The 18,358-nt window shown below is 31.1% G+C and overlaps 1 long non-coding RNA gene and 1 pseudogene across 6 annotated transcripts; both read right to left on the reverse strand.

Moving 5' to 3' along the window:
* Positions 1 to 4,407: 4,407 nt before the first annotated feature.
* LOC146915983 (zinc finger BED domain-containing protein RICESLEEPER 2-like) lies at positions 4,408 to 5,776 on the reverse strand (annotated as a pseudogene).
* Positions 5,777 to 12,920: 7,144 nt separating this feature from the next.
* Positions 12,921 to 18,184, reverse strand: LOC146915984 (uncharacterized). Of its 6 annotated transcripts, XR_015014827.1 has the most exons (7): positions 18,080 to 18,183; positions 17,711 to 17,787; positions 16,199 to 16,348; positions 14,196 to 14,363; positions 13,967 to 14,105; positions 13,567 to 13,640; positions 12,921 to 13,442 (listed from the first exon to the last, which is right to left on the reverse strand). It is a non-coding gene; the product is annotated as an uncharacterized LOC146915984 (long non-coding RNA). The 6 variants fall into 6 exon arrangements; XR_015014828.1 differs by lacking the exons at positions 16,199 to 16,348; positions 17,711 to 17,787 and adding an exon at positions 17,631 to 17,684 and having other exon boundaries at positions 18,080 to 18,184; XR_015014824.1 differs by lacking the exon at positions 16,199 to 16,348 and having other exon boundaries at positions 17,631 to 17,787; positions 18,080 to 18,182.
* Between the last annotated feature and the right edge of the window lie 174 nt (positions 18,185 to 18,358).

Consider the following 18,358-nt stretch of genomic DNA (forward strand, 5'->3'; position numbering starts at 1 on the left):
AATAGCAAAAACAGTGAACCAAAAGATGTTACCATATAATGATATCATTTAAATAACATTTTTTTAATCTGATCCAATAAATGAGACATTTAATAGAATCATTTTAATTTAAATGACCACATTAATCACTCTTAATTTATTTTATCATGATTATACTTAATAAAATTAAAAAAAATCACAAAAAAAGAAAATATTAAATATGTCAAATTATTCAAATTAAAGTATTTGAAATTTAGAGATTTGTTTTTTTGAAAATTTAACGATAATTTTTTCAAATACATGAAATATTCCCAAAAAACAAAAAATATTTTTGTTTTTTGTTTATTTAAAAAAACTTAAAATATTCAATAGTTTTTTTTCTAAGTAATCTCAATTATTTGAATTTCGATAGCACATCACTCTTTCTTTGCAATATAATTTAAATTTTTTATTTCGTTTAATTAATGGCTACAATTAAGGATATTATTTAAAGAACATTTTAATTTTTTGGTTGACCTCTTTAAAAAAAATGTCTGGCCTATTAAACGATACAATTTAATATTTATAGGATCAACCCAATTAAAATGACGCATAAAATATAAGTATTATAAATTATAAAAATATAATATTTCAAAATTAATGAAATTTTTTTTTGTTTGTAAATTAAATAGTACCTCAAAAGAAATGAAGGTAAAACATTAATAAAAATGTTAAAAGATTCAAATAATTCAGTTTTTTTATACGAATAGAAAAATTGAACTTTTTGAATTTTAAATATCTTTCATTTATTTGATATAATATACTTCAATATTTGTTTGTTTCCATCTTTTTTTTTGGTTTAGTTGTTTCCTTTAATTAAGGGTTATAATTAACGATGTTATTTAATTTGTATTCTTTTTCGTTCTCATCCTTCAAATGAGGTATTTTCATTCTTAATAATTAAATGAGACGTCTTAACCTTTATGAAATTATTCTAATTTAAATTAAATGACATATTAATTACTCTTAAATTGTGTTATCATTATTATCCTTAATAAAAGGAAAAAATGAATATTTGTGAACTATATAAAATTATTAAGTATAGAAATATATGAAACTTTCGTGTTAATATAATTCATTATGGCTTGTTAATAATACCAAATACGTGAAACTTAGAAAGAAAAAAAAGAAAACAAAAAAAAAAAGACACGACATTGAGACAAAAGATTGAAAAGAATACATTTTTTTATTGAAATTGTGCGTGGAATTGCTTGCAAATGGAGGTTATTTATAATACCGTATAGATAGCAAAATTAACAATATTTTTAATAGTCCTTGAAAAAATTTATTTAATAGTAACTATCTAATTGACAAATCAAAGGAGAAAAAAAAGTCATATATTGATTTTCAAATAAATGAGATGAAATGACACTTAAAGGATCATGTCCTATATTGACAAATCAAAGGAGAAAAAAAAGTCATATATTGATTGAAGCTTTTGATACATTCTATTGAAGAAACTATGTTAAGTGAAAATCCGTCATAGTAAAACATGATGAAGTTTAGATGTCTTCTTATAAGAAAATGTTTGTCCAAATTAGATGATGTGAACCAATTGTATGCAACCTTTAGAATGATGTTTAACATATCTGGACATGTCTGGAGATGTGTTTAAAAGCATCAACTATGATTCATCAAATAAGAGTTCATGTGTAATATATCATTTGTGTAAGACAAAAGTTCATAAAATAAATATAGATAAAGACTAAATCAATTTATTGAGATTAGTTTTTCGACATATCAATTCATTAAAAATATTCAATCAACCTAAGGTATTTAAACTCTAACATCTTGATTCTATATCAAATACAAAACATTGTCTTGACTAAAAATTATATTGTTGATGTTGAACGTCTTGAAGTCGTAGAATGTAGGCACATGCTCTCCAATGGGACCCTGAGAAAGTAGCATCAACAATTAACAATTAGATACAAATAAAAAAGAAAATCAACCCTATAATCTACAACCAAATGGTTAAACTTCTATCTTTTAAAACACATAAAATACTTGTTATTACAAAATAAAAATTATGGGGGAAGAGACACATGAAAATAATGAAAAACAAATTGTCTATATATAGGGGAAAAAATCAAGGCATGATCAATTTTGATTGGTTGATGAAAACTAAATTAGTCATGGTTCATCTTGATTGGCTAATCAAAAAATGAATGAGTCATAATTCAATTTGATTGGATGATAAGAAAACATTAAATGAGATGAAGAATGTGAAGACGCCACATGTACTATTCAAAAAAAATTAAGGCAAATGTATATAATAAAGATGGCTCCAAGAGATATAGGTATTAACCATGGTTGGGATTCACCATTAAATCTATAGGTATTAAACATATTTATTATTAGTTATTATTAGAGATTATGTATTAGTGACACATTAACATATATTTATTATTAGGAAATCATTCTGATGAGTTAACCATGAATCAACATCACTGTATATATTGATTACGGTATAATGAAAATAACAAGAGATATAATTCCATTATCAACATCATAAAATACTTTAAGAAACTCCAAAAACACTCATGCATTATCCCAATCCTCAGTTTTTGGAAGGGTTAATTATGTTTCTAGTCCCTATAAAATAGTGACCTTGTAAGTTTAGTCCCTACTTAATTTTAATAGCATTTTTAGTCCCTATAAAAAAAAATTTACTTATAATTTTAGTCCCTGCTAAAACAAAGTTTGATTAATTATCCTTAAACTCTTAAATTTTTGAACGATTTTTTTGAGACAAGATTAGAACACTATGAAAGGTTCGTTTACTAAAATTTAGAATTTTCTGACATGAAATGAATTAAATATGAATTTTTTAAAACGACAAAAGTTAAAGATAAAAAGTAATAAAATCTGGATGTAAAAATCAAATTTTGCGATAATTTTTTGCGGACGAACTTTTAGTAATGTTCTAAACATGTCTGCAAAAAATTGTTCAAAAATTTAAGAGTTTAAGCATAAATTAAACAAATTTGAATTGAGTAGGGACTAATACTCAGTGCAGAAAAACAAAATTAGGGACTAAAAATGCTATTAAAATTAAGTAGGGACTAAACTTACAAGGTCGCTATTTTATAGGGACTATAAACATAATTAACCCTTTTTGGAATACCACTTGACATCAATGCCATTTCATTCAAAGATAATTCATATTGTTTGCAGGTTTTTTTTTTTTTAAGTGCCATTTGAAACTGAACGAAACCACGTGTGATTTTATTTTAGATCAGATGGTTCTTTTCTTCCTAAAAAAACCGCACCAGAAACATTTATACTTGTATCGATTTGGAGTTAGACAGGTTCAACCGTAAAGTACATGATGATTATGTTTCATATCATAATTTCATGTATTGTTTAATTTTTTCCAGAATTATGATAAGTTGTTAAGTTGATGTCTTGTGGATGAATTATTAATATTAAAGGTTTTGAGTAACAGAGTAGAGAAAGTTTTAGGCCTTGTTTGGATTGATGGTGTGGGATGGAATGAAGTGGAATAGGATTCCATTGTTTGATTTTGTAAAAAAGTAATGGAATGGAACATGATGGAACTCATTCCCAATACCACCCTCTCTTCCCATTTTCCATTCTCCTCAATTTAGGGGGTAAGCAATGGAATGGAACACAATCATAATGTATTTCCGATCTTGTCCCTATTTTCCATTTCATATAAGGTGTTCCGTTTCTAATGCATTTTCTTCTATATACATGTGCTTAGGGGTGGGAATGAGCCGGGCCGAGCCGGGCTTTGCTTAAATAGGTTAGGCCTAGTTGAAAAAACTAAGGCCTGAGCCTTGGCCTTTTACCTGTCAAAGGCTTTATTTTAAGCCTGACCTGACCTTTTTAAAAACCTGGCCTGACCTATTAGCCTGTCTAAAAGCCTAGTTTGTGTTAAAATTTCAAACAAAGTTTGTTCATCAATTTCTTTTCTTCCTTTCAACATACTTAATATAGAGATAAACATTATAGATGGATTTAATAGAGATAAACATTATAGATGGATTTAATAGAGATAAACATTAACTAGATACAAAGTAAACTAATAAAATGCAATTGTAAAATTTATATATGGATAGAAACATAAGAATAATCATGTCTGATAACAACAAGGATTTCAAACTTAATCTAACAATCATACTTGACCTTATGCATATCAGTAGCAAGCTTTAACAGTTCGCACAAATCAAATAACCATACGAGTCTTAAATAATAACTTAACAAGCTTCCAAATAGTACGAAACTAAAAACAAAATCAGCAATTCAACAAAAAAAATGCATAAAATATTCAATGTGATAACAAAATCAGCAACCAAAAAAAATGCATCAACTCTTCAAGGTGATCTTCTCATGTGCTTCTTTCCAGCAACCAACAAAAATGCATCAAATCTTCAAGGTGATCTCCTCATGTGCACCCTCCACCTTCAAAAATATATTTATTATTAAATTGCATACTTTAAATATGATCTAAATAAATATGAACAAGTATAAAGTCTAACCTTGGGTTTTTTCTTCAAATTATACTTGTTGCGAAGCCAGTCCCCACCGCAAATTAGTGCCTCAATAGATTCTTCATTCAACCTAGAACGAAATTCATCAATAACTCTACCTCCTGCACTAAATGTAGACTCAGATGCCACGGTTCAAATTGGAACAGCTAGTATATCGGCAGCCATCTTTGATAATATCTTAAATTTTAAGCTGTTATTTCTCCACCAATCCAAAGCACTAAAAGACTTGTCATCACTATCTGGAATGTAAAGACCTTCCTCTAAATAAACTTGCAGTTCTGATTTCATCGGAGGAATGGCTTCCTTTTCACGCACAATACTCATTATTTGATCAAATCCAGTGACAATTGAAGTTTGAGGCTCCGTCGAAGAGGTTGGATTGTTGACACCACTATTTCCTTCCGTAGAAGATGACTCTTGCAAGCTCAAAGACACATACTCATCATATAACTCTTCTAATGAGTTTATCACTTTGCTTATATTTTCTTTTGCAACTGCTTCAGGTTTATATATCAAGGGAAAAGATATATTCACAATGTGTAATTTGCACCTAGGATCTAAAACACTTGCAATAGCCATCAACAAATTACATTCCCCCCAATATTTGTCAAACTTTCTTTTCATTGGAGCTGCCATCTCTCTCATGAACAGATCTTCATCTTCAATTGCATTATCAAGCACCTGTTTCACCCTCCAAACTTCAGCAAGATATAAATTAGAAGTAGGATAATCACTACCAGATATCACGTGTGTAGCAAGATTAAACACCTCTAGAAGTTTGCAAACTTTGTCGACTTTCTTCCAATCTTCAACTGTAGGTGCATATTCATAACGTGGATCTCTTTCCTTATAAGCATTGGACACAGCCTTAAACTTTAAAGCAGTTGACAACATAAGAAATGTTGAGTTCCACCTTGTTGGGCAATCAATAACAAGCTTCCTATCTTTCAAACGTTTTTGCTCAACAATATCGCAAAAAGTCTTTAACCTTGCATCATTATGGTTAACATACTTAACACTTTGACGAATGTTAAAAATAATATCCTTAAATTCATAGGCTTTTTTATAAGCCTAAGCCCGACCTATTTAAATTAATAGGCTTTTTAAAAAGCCTAAACTTGACCTATTTATTAAACGAGCTAGGCCGAGCCGAGCTTTTAGTAGGCCGAGCCATAGGCCCCTGACGGGCGGCCTGGCTTATTCCCACCCCTATGTGCTCCTCTCCAACCCTGCTTCTCCATCGTGCATTATTCATCTTGTTGAGCCACATGGATACTCTGAATTGCACATCATTGACATCGTGGTAACAATGAAATAAAAAATGCTCCTATACATACATGATGATGATAACATTTCAACAGACTTAATATTTGATATTTTTAGCAAATTTAATAGACGTAGGATTAATATTTTGCAACACGTCTTATATATGGGTTATGATATGTAGCGTTAAACTTTATTGTTTTTTGACAGGATAATGCTAAACTCTCTGTTATAATTACACATACTAGTTATATAACCCGTGCGTTGCACGGTTTTGACTAAAATAGTGCTTGCAATATTTTTACAACTGAGGAAATAAAAAGTGTAATAAATATTATACTATACAATTTAATGATTTATAATATTATATTTTTGATTAAGTGATTTATAATATTTTTTTAAATGTAGTGATATGATTACATTTAATATTAATTTATATTAAAATATTAGCGTTGTTTAAAAATATGAGAATTTGTATTGATTTGCATCACAAGTTTATGCAAATATCTCAAGGACAATGAATATAGTTTTTGGTGTGTCCTGTGATATCTTTTAAGTTTAAAGACATGTCATATTTTATCCTAATAGTGTAATCATATAAGAGCATTTCTTTTATTTGCTTCTATCTAGAAGTTAAGGAATAGGATTCAAATTATAGTTTAAAGGTTGAAGTGATAAATTTATTTTCAAAATAATATATCAATACAAATTAAGAGAAATTGTAACTAATTAATTTATTAACTCATATATTATTTTACTACTTGCAGGATGCTTGTTTTGAACTATATTATTTAACTAAAATGAATTGTTGCAACAATGAGTAAGAAATTATCTTTAAAAAAAATGAATAAAAAATTAAAAATTTATTAGGTACGATTAGTAAAATATTTACATGTATTAACTAATATATTACATGAAATATATAGTATCGTGACAACAATGAAATTGGACTATACTTATAACAGTCCTTAACTAAACATGCCATTAACTTACAATTGATGATTATTATATAATTATACAATTAGTTCATGACTATCCAATTTTCTAAACATATGACTATAAGCATACAAAGAAAATGAAAAGTGGGATGAGTGTTTTATAAGTTTAGATAAGAGAGAGTGTGAGGTTTTTTTAGAGGATGCATTAAATTGATATAGTATAGAGTTGCAAAGTTTTAAGAGATGTTAGATATTTAATTGACATATTTAATTGATATAGTGGAGAGTTGTAAGGTTTTAAGAGATAGAGTCATTTGAGAGATGATTGGAAACTTTTTTAGAGTGTCACATCATTACAAAGTTTGCATGAGAATAACTCAAGTTACCTTTACAAAGATACAAGGATGTAAAAGTACATTACCTTCAAGTGCATTACCTTCACCACAATCATGGCAATTTCTTCTTAAAATTTAGCCTTTGAGAGAAGAATGTGAATAGTGTAAGGAAAACTAAATAGTCCCACATCCGACAAAAGGTGTAGTATCATGTTATTTATAAACTTCAAAGTGTCTTTTATCCAATAGTGTTGGTAAGGAACTAACTAAATATTTACTTGTGTAGTTTGTTCTCACCAACTTTTTATTATTTGAAATACTTGTAAACTTTTAAATACTTTTGTAATCATGTTTAAAATATAATAAAATTTTCCTTCACAAAAATTTCGATTCTTTTTCTAATGAATTAAATATGAATATTTTTAAACACTAAAAGGTCAAGATATAAGTAGCAATTTTTTTCCCGTAGAAAAAAGACAAGTAACAAAACTTTAGACCTAGAAATCTATTTTTTTAATTTATTTTTTGTGCGTGAACTTTTTATATTTTTAATTTTAAATTTTTAAACTTTTTTTTGTGTGTGAACTTTAGACCTAGAAAAATCATTCAAAAATTTAAGTCGGCTTAAGTATAGACACAAAAAATGTTTGGAGTAAATTTAAGGATAACTCAAGCATAATTTAGAGCGTGTTTCAATTTAACTCTTCAATAATTCTTCTAAAAAGCAAATTTAAAAGGGATAAATAATAGTCACACCACTTTGCCAAATAAATAAATTAAAAAAATAGTCACACCACTATGAAGTATACAATGCAAACACAGAAGTTACTCTCAATTATGTAATTTCTCTACAATTTAACCATTTGTTAAATTAATCTATTGTCTCATCATTTCCTCTACATTTGATTTCTTTTTCATATATATTAAATGATGAAAAAAATTATGAAAGAAAGATAAAAAAAAAATAGACTAATAAACATTATATCAATAAAAAAAATAAAAGTTGAAATATTTGACAAATCTATATGATCTAGTAACTTGAATCTGCAAGACCTGCTACAAAAACCAATAAATAGTCGAAACATATGGGAAGAATAGGAAAGAGAAACAAAAACTATCATACAAAATTGAAAAGTATCATTCAACAATTATTTGAAAAAGATGATGATCCAAAACTCCACAATTCAGCCCTATCTTCCTACTTCATTTTTCCTAATTTCTTATGACACTCATTTTTTTAGGATGGAGGGTAAGATAAAAAGTTCACAAAGTCTCACCACATATTTATACACACAATGATCATGAATATGAATAGAAAAAAACAATGACAATTCTTATCAATAAAATTATAACTAAGTAATAATACAATGAATGAATGAATTTAAGGAATATAAGTTAAGGAATATGAATCAAATTGTAGTTTAAAGGTTGAAGTGATAAGAAGCATTAAGTTTTTTCAATTAATTGATATAATGGAGAGTTGTAAGGTTTTCAGAGATAGAGATTACTTTTTGTAGAGTCATTTAAGAGATGATATGAAGCTTTTCTAGAGTGCCACATCATCACAAAGCTTGCATGAGAACAACTCAAGTTTCCTTTACAAAGATATATAGATAACAATGTTGTGTAATGTTGATTGTTACGAAGGGTATACACACGAAGATGCAAGAAATGAACCCATATTAAACAAGGGTAAATATGGAATGAAAAAGTTATAACATGTCTATAGTTTCCAAACTATGGGATGAGAACTCTAATCCATTCTGTCATAAAATATCAAACAGTGGAATAGAATCTCCACTCCACTCCATTCCATTCCATTTCATTCTACTTTGTTCCGTCCGTTTTAAACATTCCAAACAAAGCCTTAAGCAGTTGGAAGTAAATATATAGTTCTTGCTAATTAAGTTTAAGTTGTATTTCAAAATTTTAGTAAAAAAAAATATCTTTCTTTAAAATTTATTGATAGTTTACTACACATAATTATATAGTAATAGTATTATGAACCGACACGAATTGAGACTCAATACTCCTATAACCGTAGCAAAAGCATGAAAAATTGAACGTTTCTTATCCCGACCTTTTTTCGTAGCAAAAGTATTTACAGGTTCCCTAGAGAAATATGTCACAACGAGTAAACATATGCGATGAATTAGGGAATATGTTCAATATTGTCCATGTATTTTCTTCTCCTACTAGGTATTTCTCTGTGAATTAGGAAATTAGGTATTTCTGAATTCAAAATTGCAACATATGTGATGAGTATCTTAGAAAGTCAATGAAAAGTTGAGCCCATGTATTTATGGGTCCACTACAAAAAACGGTGATTATGCACCTTAAATTACCCACATTTTCATTTACTGTGGCAAGTATTAAACATCCAAAATTGATACGATCACTTTGATGGGTATTCAACGCAATCTTTTTTTCGCGAATCATCCTTTCCCCAAAACAATCTCATTCACTTCTTCACTCTTCCACCATTATTGTTATTTTTATTACAAAAAGAAGAATAAAAATAAAAACGATGGAGGAAGAGTTAAAAAAGTGAGACAATTGTTTTGGTAAAATGGATGATTCACGTAAAAAAGATTGTGTTTAATAGCCACCGGAATGACCCTATCAAATTTGGATGTCTTTACTATTTGCTACGGTAAAATTGATATGTGGCTAATTTAGGGTGCCTAATCACCGTTTGTTTTGCAGTGCATATCATATATATTTTTGAAAAATAAAAAGGTGACTAACAACAATTTCTTTTTTTTTAATGGCAAATAGAATATATTATATAGAAAAAGTGGCACACCACAGAGATAATACAACCTGAGGTCTCCAAAACACCAAGGTTCAAAACGGAAAATTTATACAAACTAAGACACCAACTTGTCCACATACCACTCCCGTAGAGGCAGTAGATAAGGAACCCTCCAAAAGGTAGAACCTGAAATATGGGAACCACCAAAACCACCAAAAGGCACATATCAACTCCACCTTCTACTTCTAAAGAAAACAACAATGCCTAGAGCGTTTATTGATGAACCATTTCCAAAATTGGAAAAGGATCCTCTCAACCAGATGCTCAACATCAACCAGCTTACCAAAAAAAAATAAGGTTGTTTCAGGCTTTCAAGATCGACTACATAGTTGCATGCCATATCAAAATAAACCCTAACCATCTATACACTATGTACCATATCAAGGACGCTACCCGTTAGGTGAAAAACAAGTGATCAACCGACTAAAACCCCACAAAGCTCACAAGAGATGTTTGTTGGATCAGCTATCATCCTCCGCTTGAAAGGATTCAAACGAGACGGGATCCTGTCAAGCTAAAGCTGCCAAATCAGCATTGGGACTATTCTAACACTGCAACACATATGGTCTTGGTTACATGAGGATACTGCATGGATGTTTCCCCATCTATTTTACAATGAAGATCCTACCATGAAATATCTGCATATTGTTATTTGCATTTTACTTTAGTAAGCCCTCATACAGAGAATCAAAAGCTGGAAAAGAAAACTAAAAAACGTTATACAAAAGTTGATAACATACGAGTGAAAGACTATAATAGTCCTATATTTTAACAAAACAGGCATCCTTTTCGGTTGTAGGTATGGAGTTCATGTTGTTTTTCGAATTTAAAAAAAAAGAAAATTATACCGAACGAAATTACTGGGTGGGTAACGACCAGATCGCTTTCTTTAAGACGTTTCGCGGAACTACCCAAGTTGTGCAAGGTAGACTAACAACCACGCCGTCTCCAGGATAAAACAGCCCAGATCACTGTTACGAGTATACGCTGCACAGTATATAGTCGTTCGAGAATTACACCTCAGAATATGGTTCAATCGTTTGATCAAAGCCACTCGATACGGTACGTAACCGCTCTATTCGAAACCGACGGGATAGAAAGGAGTAGAAGAAGAAGAACGATTCGTTAACACAAATCGAAGGGAGAAGAGAGAAATCGCACAGGAAGCATCAACTGTGAGATTTGGTGTGTTGAATGAGTGGGGCGAGCTTTCCTTTTATAGGCAGAGTTCGTAACAAAAATGAGTGACTTGGGGATTAAGGATGCTTAATCCTTAAACAAACGCGTTTTACGCGTGACTTGGGGATTAAGTATGCTTAATCATTAAGCAAACACGTTTTGTTTCTTAATTGAATATATCCGGAAGTTTCTGGATACGCGTTTTGAATCGGGTCGGATCGTAACACACTCATTTGTTACGCGTAACGCTTTCGTATAATGAAAAATTAATTTAACATTTTCAAGTGACAAAAAATATATATTAACAAATTTTTTAATCCACGACGAAGCCGGTCGGACGGACGGCGGCGTTGGCGGCGTCGCACGCGTGATATATATATTTTGTAAGCGTTCACCCGTTCACAAAATTGGGTACCCCAAGGGCACACTCTTGGAGGTCTCTTTACCCATATATAAACACTTACTAGTTGGGGTGACTCTCCAATGTGGGACATTTTTAAGTCACACCCACACACTAGTTCTTTCATAGTGTTTTATTTCCAATTTTTCTCACTAGAATTAACTAGTGTTCCAACAGTTCAGCTCGCTAGGATTTTGAGGTCAATCCAATAATTTCTTCTTTTATCTACAAGTTTATGTTTCTGCATATTTTAATTTGATACTCTAAGTATTGAGATTCTTCCAATTCAGTAACATTTGTTGTCTCGTTTACATGAGGTTGATGTTTGAATGTTCCCCCATATCATCTCCTTCCTGAATCATTTTCAGAGAATCATCTCCGGTAGACAAAGTTAGTTTCTCACGATGTTTTTGAAAACTTAAATACAGCTGAGTGAACTGACTTAGCATGCAATCATAATTCGTCCATATTTCCAAAATATCCACCGAAAGGAATTCATGGTAAAAGCAAGTAGTGTTTATCAAATTTCACACGGTGTCTCTTCTGATCATGTGATTCCAAAACCAAAAAAATGTCACAAGCATTATCTCCAAAATAACCATTGTTCTTCCTTTTTATTTTATTTTCATTCCAATGATTGCGAAGTGTTTGTTCATTAGAAAATTCTTGAATGCAAATATGTTTGAACTACGTTGAACACTTTTGCTTTTACTATGTATTCTGTGGTGAATAATTTGTAAATATGGAGGAACTATGGTTGCATTTTGAGTCTGATCACCATGCCAAATTTAAGCTTTCAAAACCTCTTGAGAAATTAACTGTCTATCGGTGATGATTCTCTGAAAATGATTGAGAAGGGAGATGATATGGGGGGAACATTCAAGCAGCAACCTCATGTAAACAAGACAACAAATGTTACTAAATTGGAAGAATCTCAATACTTAGAAGCTACAAATAATTTATTTTCTGATTTTCTTAAGACTCAATCGCTACATAACTATCTCGATATTTTATCAATCAATTGCACTACATGTTGCAAAGCCAAACTTGAAGCTTAACAGAAGGAGAAATATAGATATATACTGTTTAACAACTACCCATGGGAAAGTCTATTGGTCTTCTTCCCCTAAACCTTATTGAATTGGTTTTCTTTAGTCTCATTTCTCTAAACTTCCTACATACGTTAATAACACATTTGGAGTTCAAAAAAATAAAATAAAAAAAAATACACCAATACATTGACAAGATCGCTAACAACAATAAGGCTCTTAATTGTTAAAACTAGCGGTGGCTACTCTAAACATATTAAATATAGAACCAAATGTTCAATTAAACCATAAAAAAAGGCTTTAGGAATAAATCAGAATATCAAAATATATATATATATATATATATATATATATATATATATATATCGATTCTCATTTCTCCAACGATCTTATGTCTAACATGAATTACACGGTGTTTATTATTATTATTTTCACCATTTAAATGAGGCACATGTAACCTTTCTGCATATGCAAGTTTTCTATACAGTTTTCTCATAACAATGGAACTGTATTAACAAACTCACATGCAGGCCATTTCTTCATCTTGCATCTTCTTCCACATAGCAATGATTGTATTGTGACATATGGTCACTATAATTAAACTCTTGTCCTCTTTACAGGTCAAGTAAAGGCTTCAAACTTCAATAAATTTTTGGAATCAGCGAAAAGAATATGGTTCTGCAATTTCTCAAACAGAAATTGGTAGATAGTCGCTATACTCAACTAAACTCTTGTTCTCTCAAGGTGTGGATGATCGTTCTTTCATGGTTTGGATGATTATTTTCGGGATGTGTAAAATATAGGATGCATGTTCCATGACTATTGTTGAGGATTTCTCTACGAATGCTTGGATATTCCCGGAAATCATTCAGATTTGGGCAGAAAACCGTTGGACGAATCTACCTCAAGTTGAGCAGTAGATACAAACCTAAATTAAAATAAATAAGATACACCGTCAAGTTTGATTGTGTTCATTTTTTCAGAAGTACAAAGCAGTAAACAGAAGCAAATGAAATTTTTAGGCACAAATGATGGAGTTGATCAGTATTTACTAAGAGACTATAATAAACTTGTTGACCATGACCAATAAAGGTTGGATCATGGATGCAGTGGTGAGTTGCAAAACCTAGGAGAGATGATAAAAGTTGGACAAACACGTGTAATATAATCTGAGTTATCCTAAATTATTCCTAGGATGGAATTCAGACATTTATAAAAAATTTCCATATATTTAAAAAATATGAAGAAGAAAAAAAGATGATAAAAAGTAGCTACATCTTATGTCATATATGAGAGTGAAGGGTAGAAAGCTAATCACCTTAAGGAACCGTGGAAATGCATAAAAGATAGCCTTTAGGCTAATATATTGAGAAGAATTTAACTAGAGTTACAAAAGCTTGATATGAAGTACCAACGCATTAAAACCAACTCATTCAAATATATATGAAGTACCTAACATATTTGCAGTCAGTTGCTGTTTCTCCTTTTCATCTGTTCCTCATCAGTACAACATTTACTGGATTTGGTTGCAGTTCATACATGCAAATTTGGCTTGTCACAATCAGGGGTGACACAACTTTTAATTCTATGTCTAAAAATAAATGAGTTAGCATATAATATTGTATTTCTGACACATAATACGAAAGAAATTAAATAAAAAAAAAGTGTTTCAGAAACTCACCTAGACATGAAACTTTTGTGATCGATTCATTGTCATCGATAACTATGGCAGGGATGTGAGCAATCTTACTCCACCTTTCCCTCTCCTCCTTCACAATTTTAAAACCAGTAATGGACAACGAGTTATAGATTATCCAAAACGCATCCATAGTATAGATTATCCATCAACCTATCCAAACCAAACATATTGTCTTAATCAAGAATTGCAGAAACTGTAGAATTTTCTCGAAGTAGAAAGCAACAAAACATGCAGAAACTGTAAAATTGTCTCGAAGTAGATAGAAACAAAACATATAAAAGCAGCTAGTAACACGACAACATAATTCATCAAACTTTCACCAAAGTTCTCCTTCTCTTTTCCTGATCTATCCAATAACTTGCATCCATTGACAATACTTCATTAAACAACATATTGTAACTAGAATGCACCAATTGAAGTGCAAGTTTTATCCTAATGGCTGTGACAACCTGGAAATAACATTGCTATGGAATTTCTTTCATCCCATTCTCAATAACATTGCTTTCATTCTTAAATCTGTTTATTACTATTCCCAAAATATAAACACATAAACATATTTTTTATGTAATAGAACTACTACCAAAGAACAAAATAAACATAGTAAATATCATTCATAATTATATTTCTATAAACTACTCCTCTATGGTAATTAGAAACCCCCTAAAGATGAAACGGGGATCAAAATCAAATAAAATTGAAAACAGAACTAAAAAACTCATGTTTCATTGGGTATAATATATTGCATAAAATTAGAGAGGGTAGGTACTATAGTTGAACAATCACCATCACCATGACCATTGTTGGTTGTGAAGAATCACATCACATAATATTGCAGCTGGAAGTGTTCTCATCACTGAAAGCATGTGAGTAAGGATGTGGAGGACGATAAGGGTAAGGAGGATACATGTAATTCACCTCAGGTGGTGGCCTTGCATACATCATTGGCTACTGAAATCTTTGATCATTTTCCAGGCCCGCTGAGTATGCCAATGGGTGGTGGAGGTAATAATGTGGGACCAATGAGTATGCCAATGAACCAAATGGGTGGCAACATTCCCGCTGTTCAAGGTCTACCGGCAGGCGGACGAGGATACTTTCAAGGCGGTGGTGGTTCAGGCCCGGAAATGATGGCAACATCAGCAACATTAATTGTTGCTGTTGTTGTTGTTGTTGCTGATGTTGTTGATAAGGATTCCCCTGCATCATTTCCGGGCCTGGACCACCACCGCCTTGAAAGTATCCTCGTCCGCCTACCGGTAGACCTTGAACAGCGGGAATGTTGCCACCCATTTGGTTCATTGGCATACTCATTGGTCCCACATTATTACCTCCACCACCCATTGGCATACTCAACGGGCCTGGAAAATGATCAAAGATTTCAGCAGCCAATGATGTATGCAAGGTCACCTCCTGAGGTGAATTACATTTATCCTCCTTACCCTTATCCTCCTCCAGATCCTTACTCACATGCTTTCAGTGATGAGAACACTTTCAGCTGCAATATTATATGATGTGATTGATCAAAACCAACAATGGCCATGGTGATGGTGATTGCTCAACTATAGTACCTACCCTCTCTAATTTTATTCAATATATTATACCCAATGAAACATGAGTTTTTAGCTCTGTTTTCAATTTTCTTTGTTTTTGATCCCCGTTTCATCTTTAGGGGGTTTCTAATTACCATAGAGGAGTAGTTTATAGAAATATAATTATGATATTTACTATGTTTATTTTGTTCTTTGGTAGTAGTTCTATTACATAAAAAATATGTTTATATGTGTTTATATTTTGGGAATAGTAATAAACAGATTTAAGAATGAAAGCAATGTTATTGAGGATGGGATGAAAGAAATTCCATAGCAATATTAAAGTTTCAACTAAGGAAATATTATATTATAACGTTACAACCATATTGAAAACACAAAGATTAAAATATGCAAAAGCATAAACTTGTAGATAAAAGAAGAAATTATTGGACTGACCTCAAAATCCTAGTGAACTCCAAACCGAAAAGGATGGCTCATCTGTTAAAATATAGGACCACTCTAGTCTTTTACTTGTTTGTTCTCCCCTTCATATAACTTTTTAGAGTTTTCTTTTCCACCATTTTGATTTTCTTGTGTGGGGGCTTACTAATGTAAAATGAAAATAACAATATGCAAACATTTCATGGTGGATTCATATATATCATAGGATCTTCAAGAGCGATTAATGAAACTGACGAATGGAACTGAAAGGGAGAAGTAAAGAAAGGCGCTTGCGGTCCATAAATGGATATATGGAGAAGTGTTGCAAAGGGCTTGAAAATAAGGAGACCAAGTTAAGGAAATTAAGTCTAAAAAAAAATACACGATGGTCTAGTAAAGGAGTTTGAATTAATAAATATTTGAAGGTCGAGTGATGGACTTCGAATCAGTAACAACAAATTTTGGGAGCCAAAAAAGGAGTTTGAATCAAAAGATTTTTTTTTTTTTGAAAAGGTCAAGTGAAAGTGTTTAAAACAAAGGAAGAGGAATTCAAAGTAAAAATGAAGGAGTTCCGGTCAAAAGAGGAGGAATTTGTTGGTCAAGTGAAACACTTTCACTTGATCTTCGAATTCCTTCTCTTTTGATTGGAACTACTTCATTTTCCCTTCAAATTCCTCTTCATTTGCTTCAAACACTTTCACTTGACCTTTAAAATCCTCCTCTTTTGATTGGAACTACCTCACTTTACCTTCAATTTCCTTTTATTTTGATTCATGACTCCTTTTGTTGGCTCTCATATTCGTTTTCTCTAATTCAAAGTCATTCACTCGACCTTCAAATTCACCTTTTGTTGATTCATACTCGTGTACTTGACCATCAAGTATATTACTTTTAGACTCGAGTTCCTTAACTTGGATATCCTTATTTTCAAGCCCTTTGCAGCATTTCTCAATATCTCTTTTTATAGACCGTAATCATCTTTTGTTAAATGAAACTTGGGGTCTATTATAGAACCAAATGTTCCATTAAGCCAACACAGAAAAAAAATGTGGCTTTAGGGATAAAGCGATTGATAACCATATTGTATAATTGAATGAAACTTATATCGAAACATACAAATATACAGAGATTGGACAAACAAATAGAAAAGTGTGGGGATGGAGAATGGCGCCTATTCAGTCTAGTGAAAAATGTCCTTTTTATGCACACACATAAATGGAAACATAAAAGGAAAACCTAGAAGAAATGTAAATAAATGAAGGAAAACCTAGAAGGAAAACCACAGTTGTAGACAAAATGTAAACAAATAAAGGAAAACCTAGAAGAAATGTAAACAGAACAGTGGGAAAACATTTTGGGGAAAAATGGAAAAAGTAAATAAAATTTAAAACACATAAATGAAGAAATGAAGAAGCATAAACTCGAAAGAAGAAAGTATTGAAATGACCTCAAAATCCAATTGAACTGAACTTCAAACCTGTAACCCCAAAGAATTGCTCTTCTGTAAAAAAAAAAAAAATAATGTACCTGAGAATTAAATCAAAATCCTTATATGAATTGCTCTTCTTTTAAATTCTAAAGCTCTTGTGGGCTGCTAACGTAAACTGCAAATAGTAAAATATCAATATTTCATGAGACAATTTTAATCAAAAATCTTCATGCTGTGTAATGCATATAAACATATAACATAAACTTGTATCATAGGATCATTAGGTTCTTATAAATTCAAATAACGTTAACTTGTATCATAGGATCTTCATGCTAACATGATTAAAACCAGTTAGTATGATGAATGATTTAGGGTGAAGATTGAAATAATTATTAAAACAAATATATGCGTCAAGAAATATATGATGAATGATTTAGGAAAAAATGGATGTCACTAATGAGACTTACATTAATCAATCACGTTCATTATCATGGTTTGTTTGTTCCTTCATCAAACAAGTTGCCGATAGCATCCAAGGTTTTTCTGTTGTTTTGAGTGAAGGGGCGAGTAGGGTTTAAAAGGAGTAGGGTTTGGTCGAACTACTACTATATATGGTAACTAGACATTCGACCCGTGCTTCCGCACGGGTCATACAAAAGAAAAATTAAAGCGCAAATGTGAAAGGGATCATTTTACTTGGAACCAAAAAATAGTATAATTCAATTCATAAAATAAATCGTCAGAAA

Source organism: Medicago sativa, chromosome 6 (genome assembly GCF_051527215.1).
Source record: "Medicago sativa cultivar Bolivia chromosome 6, Bolivia_mono, whole genome shotgun sequence".
In the NCBI taxonomy this organism is placed as follows: Eukaryota; Viridiplantae; Streptophyta; class Magnoliopsida; order Fabales; family Fabaceae; genus Medicago; species Medicago sativa.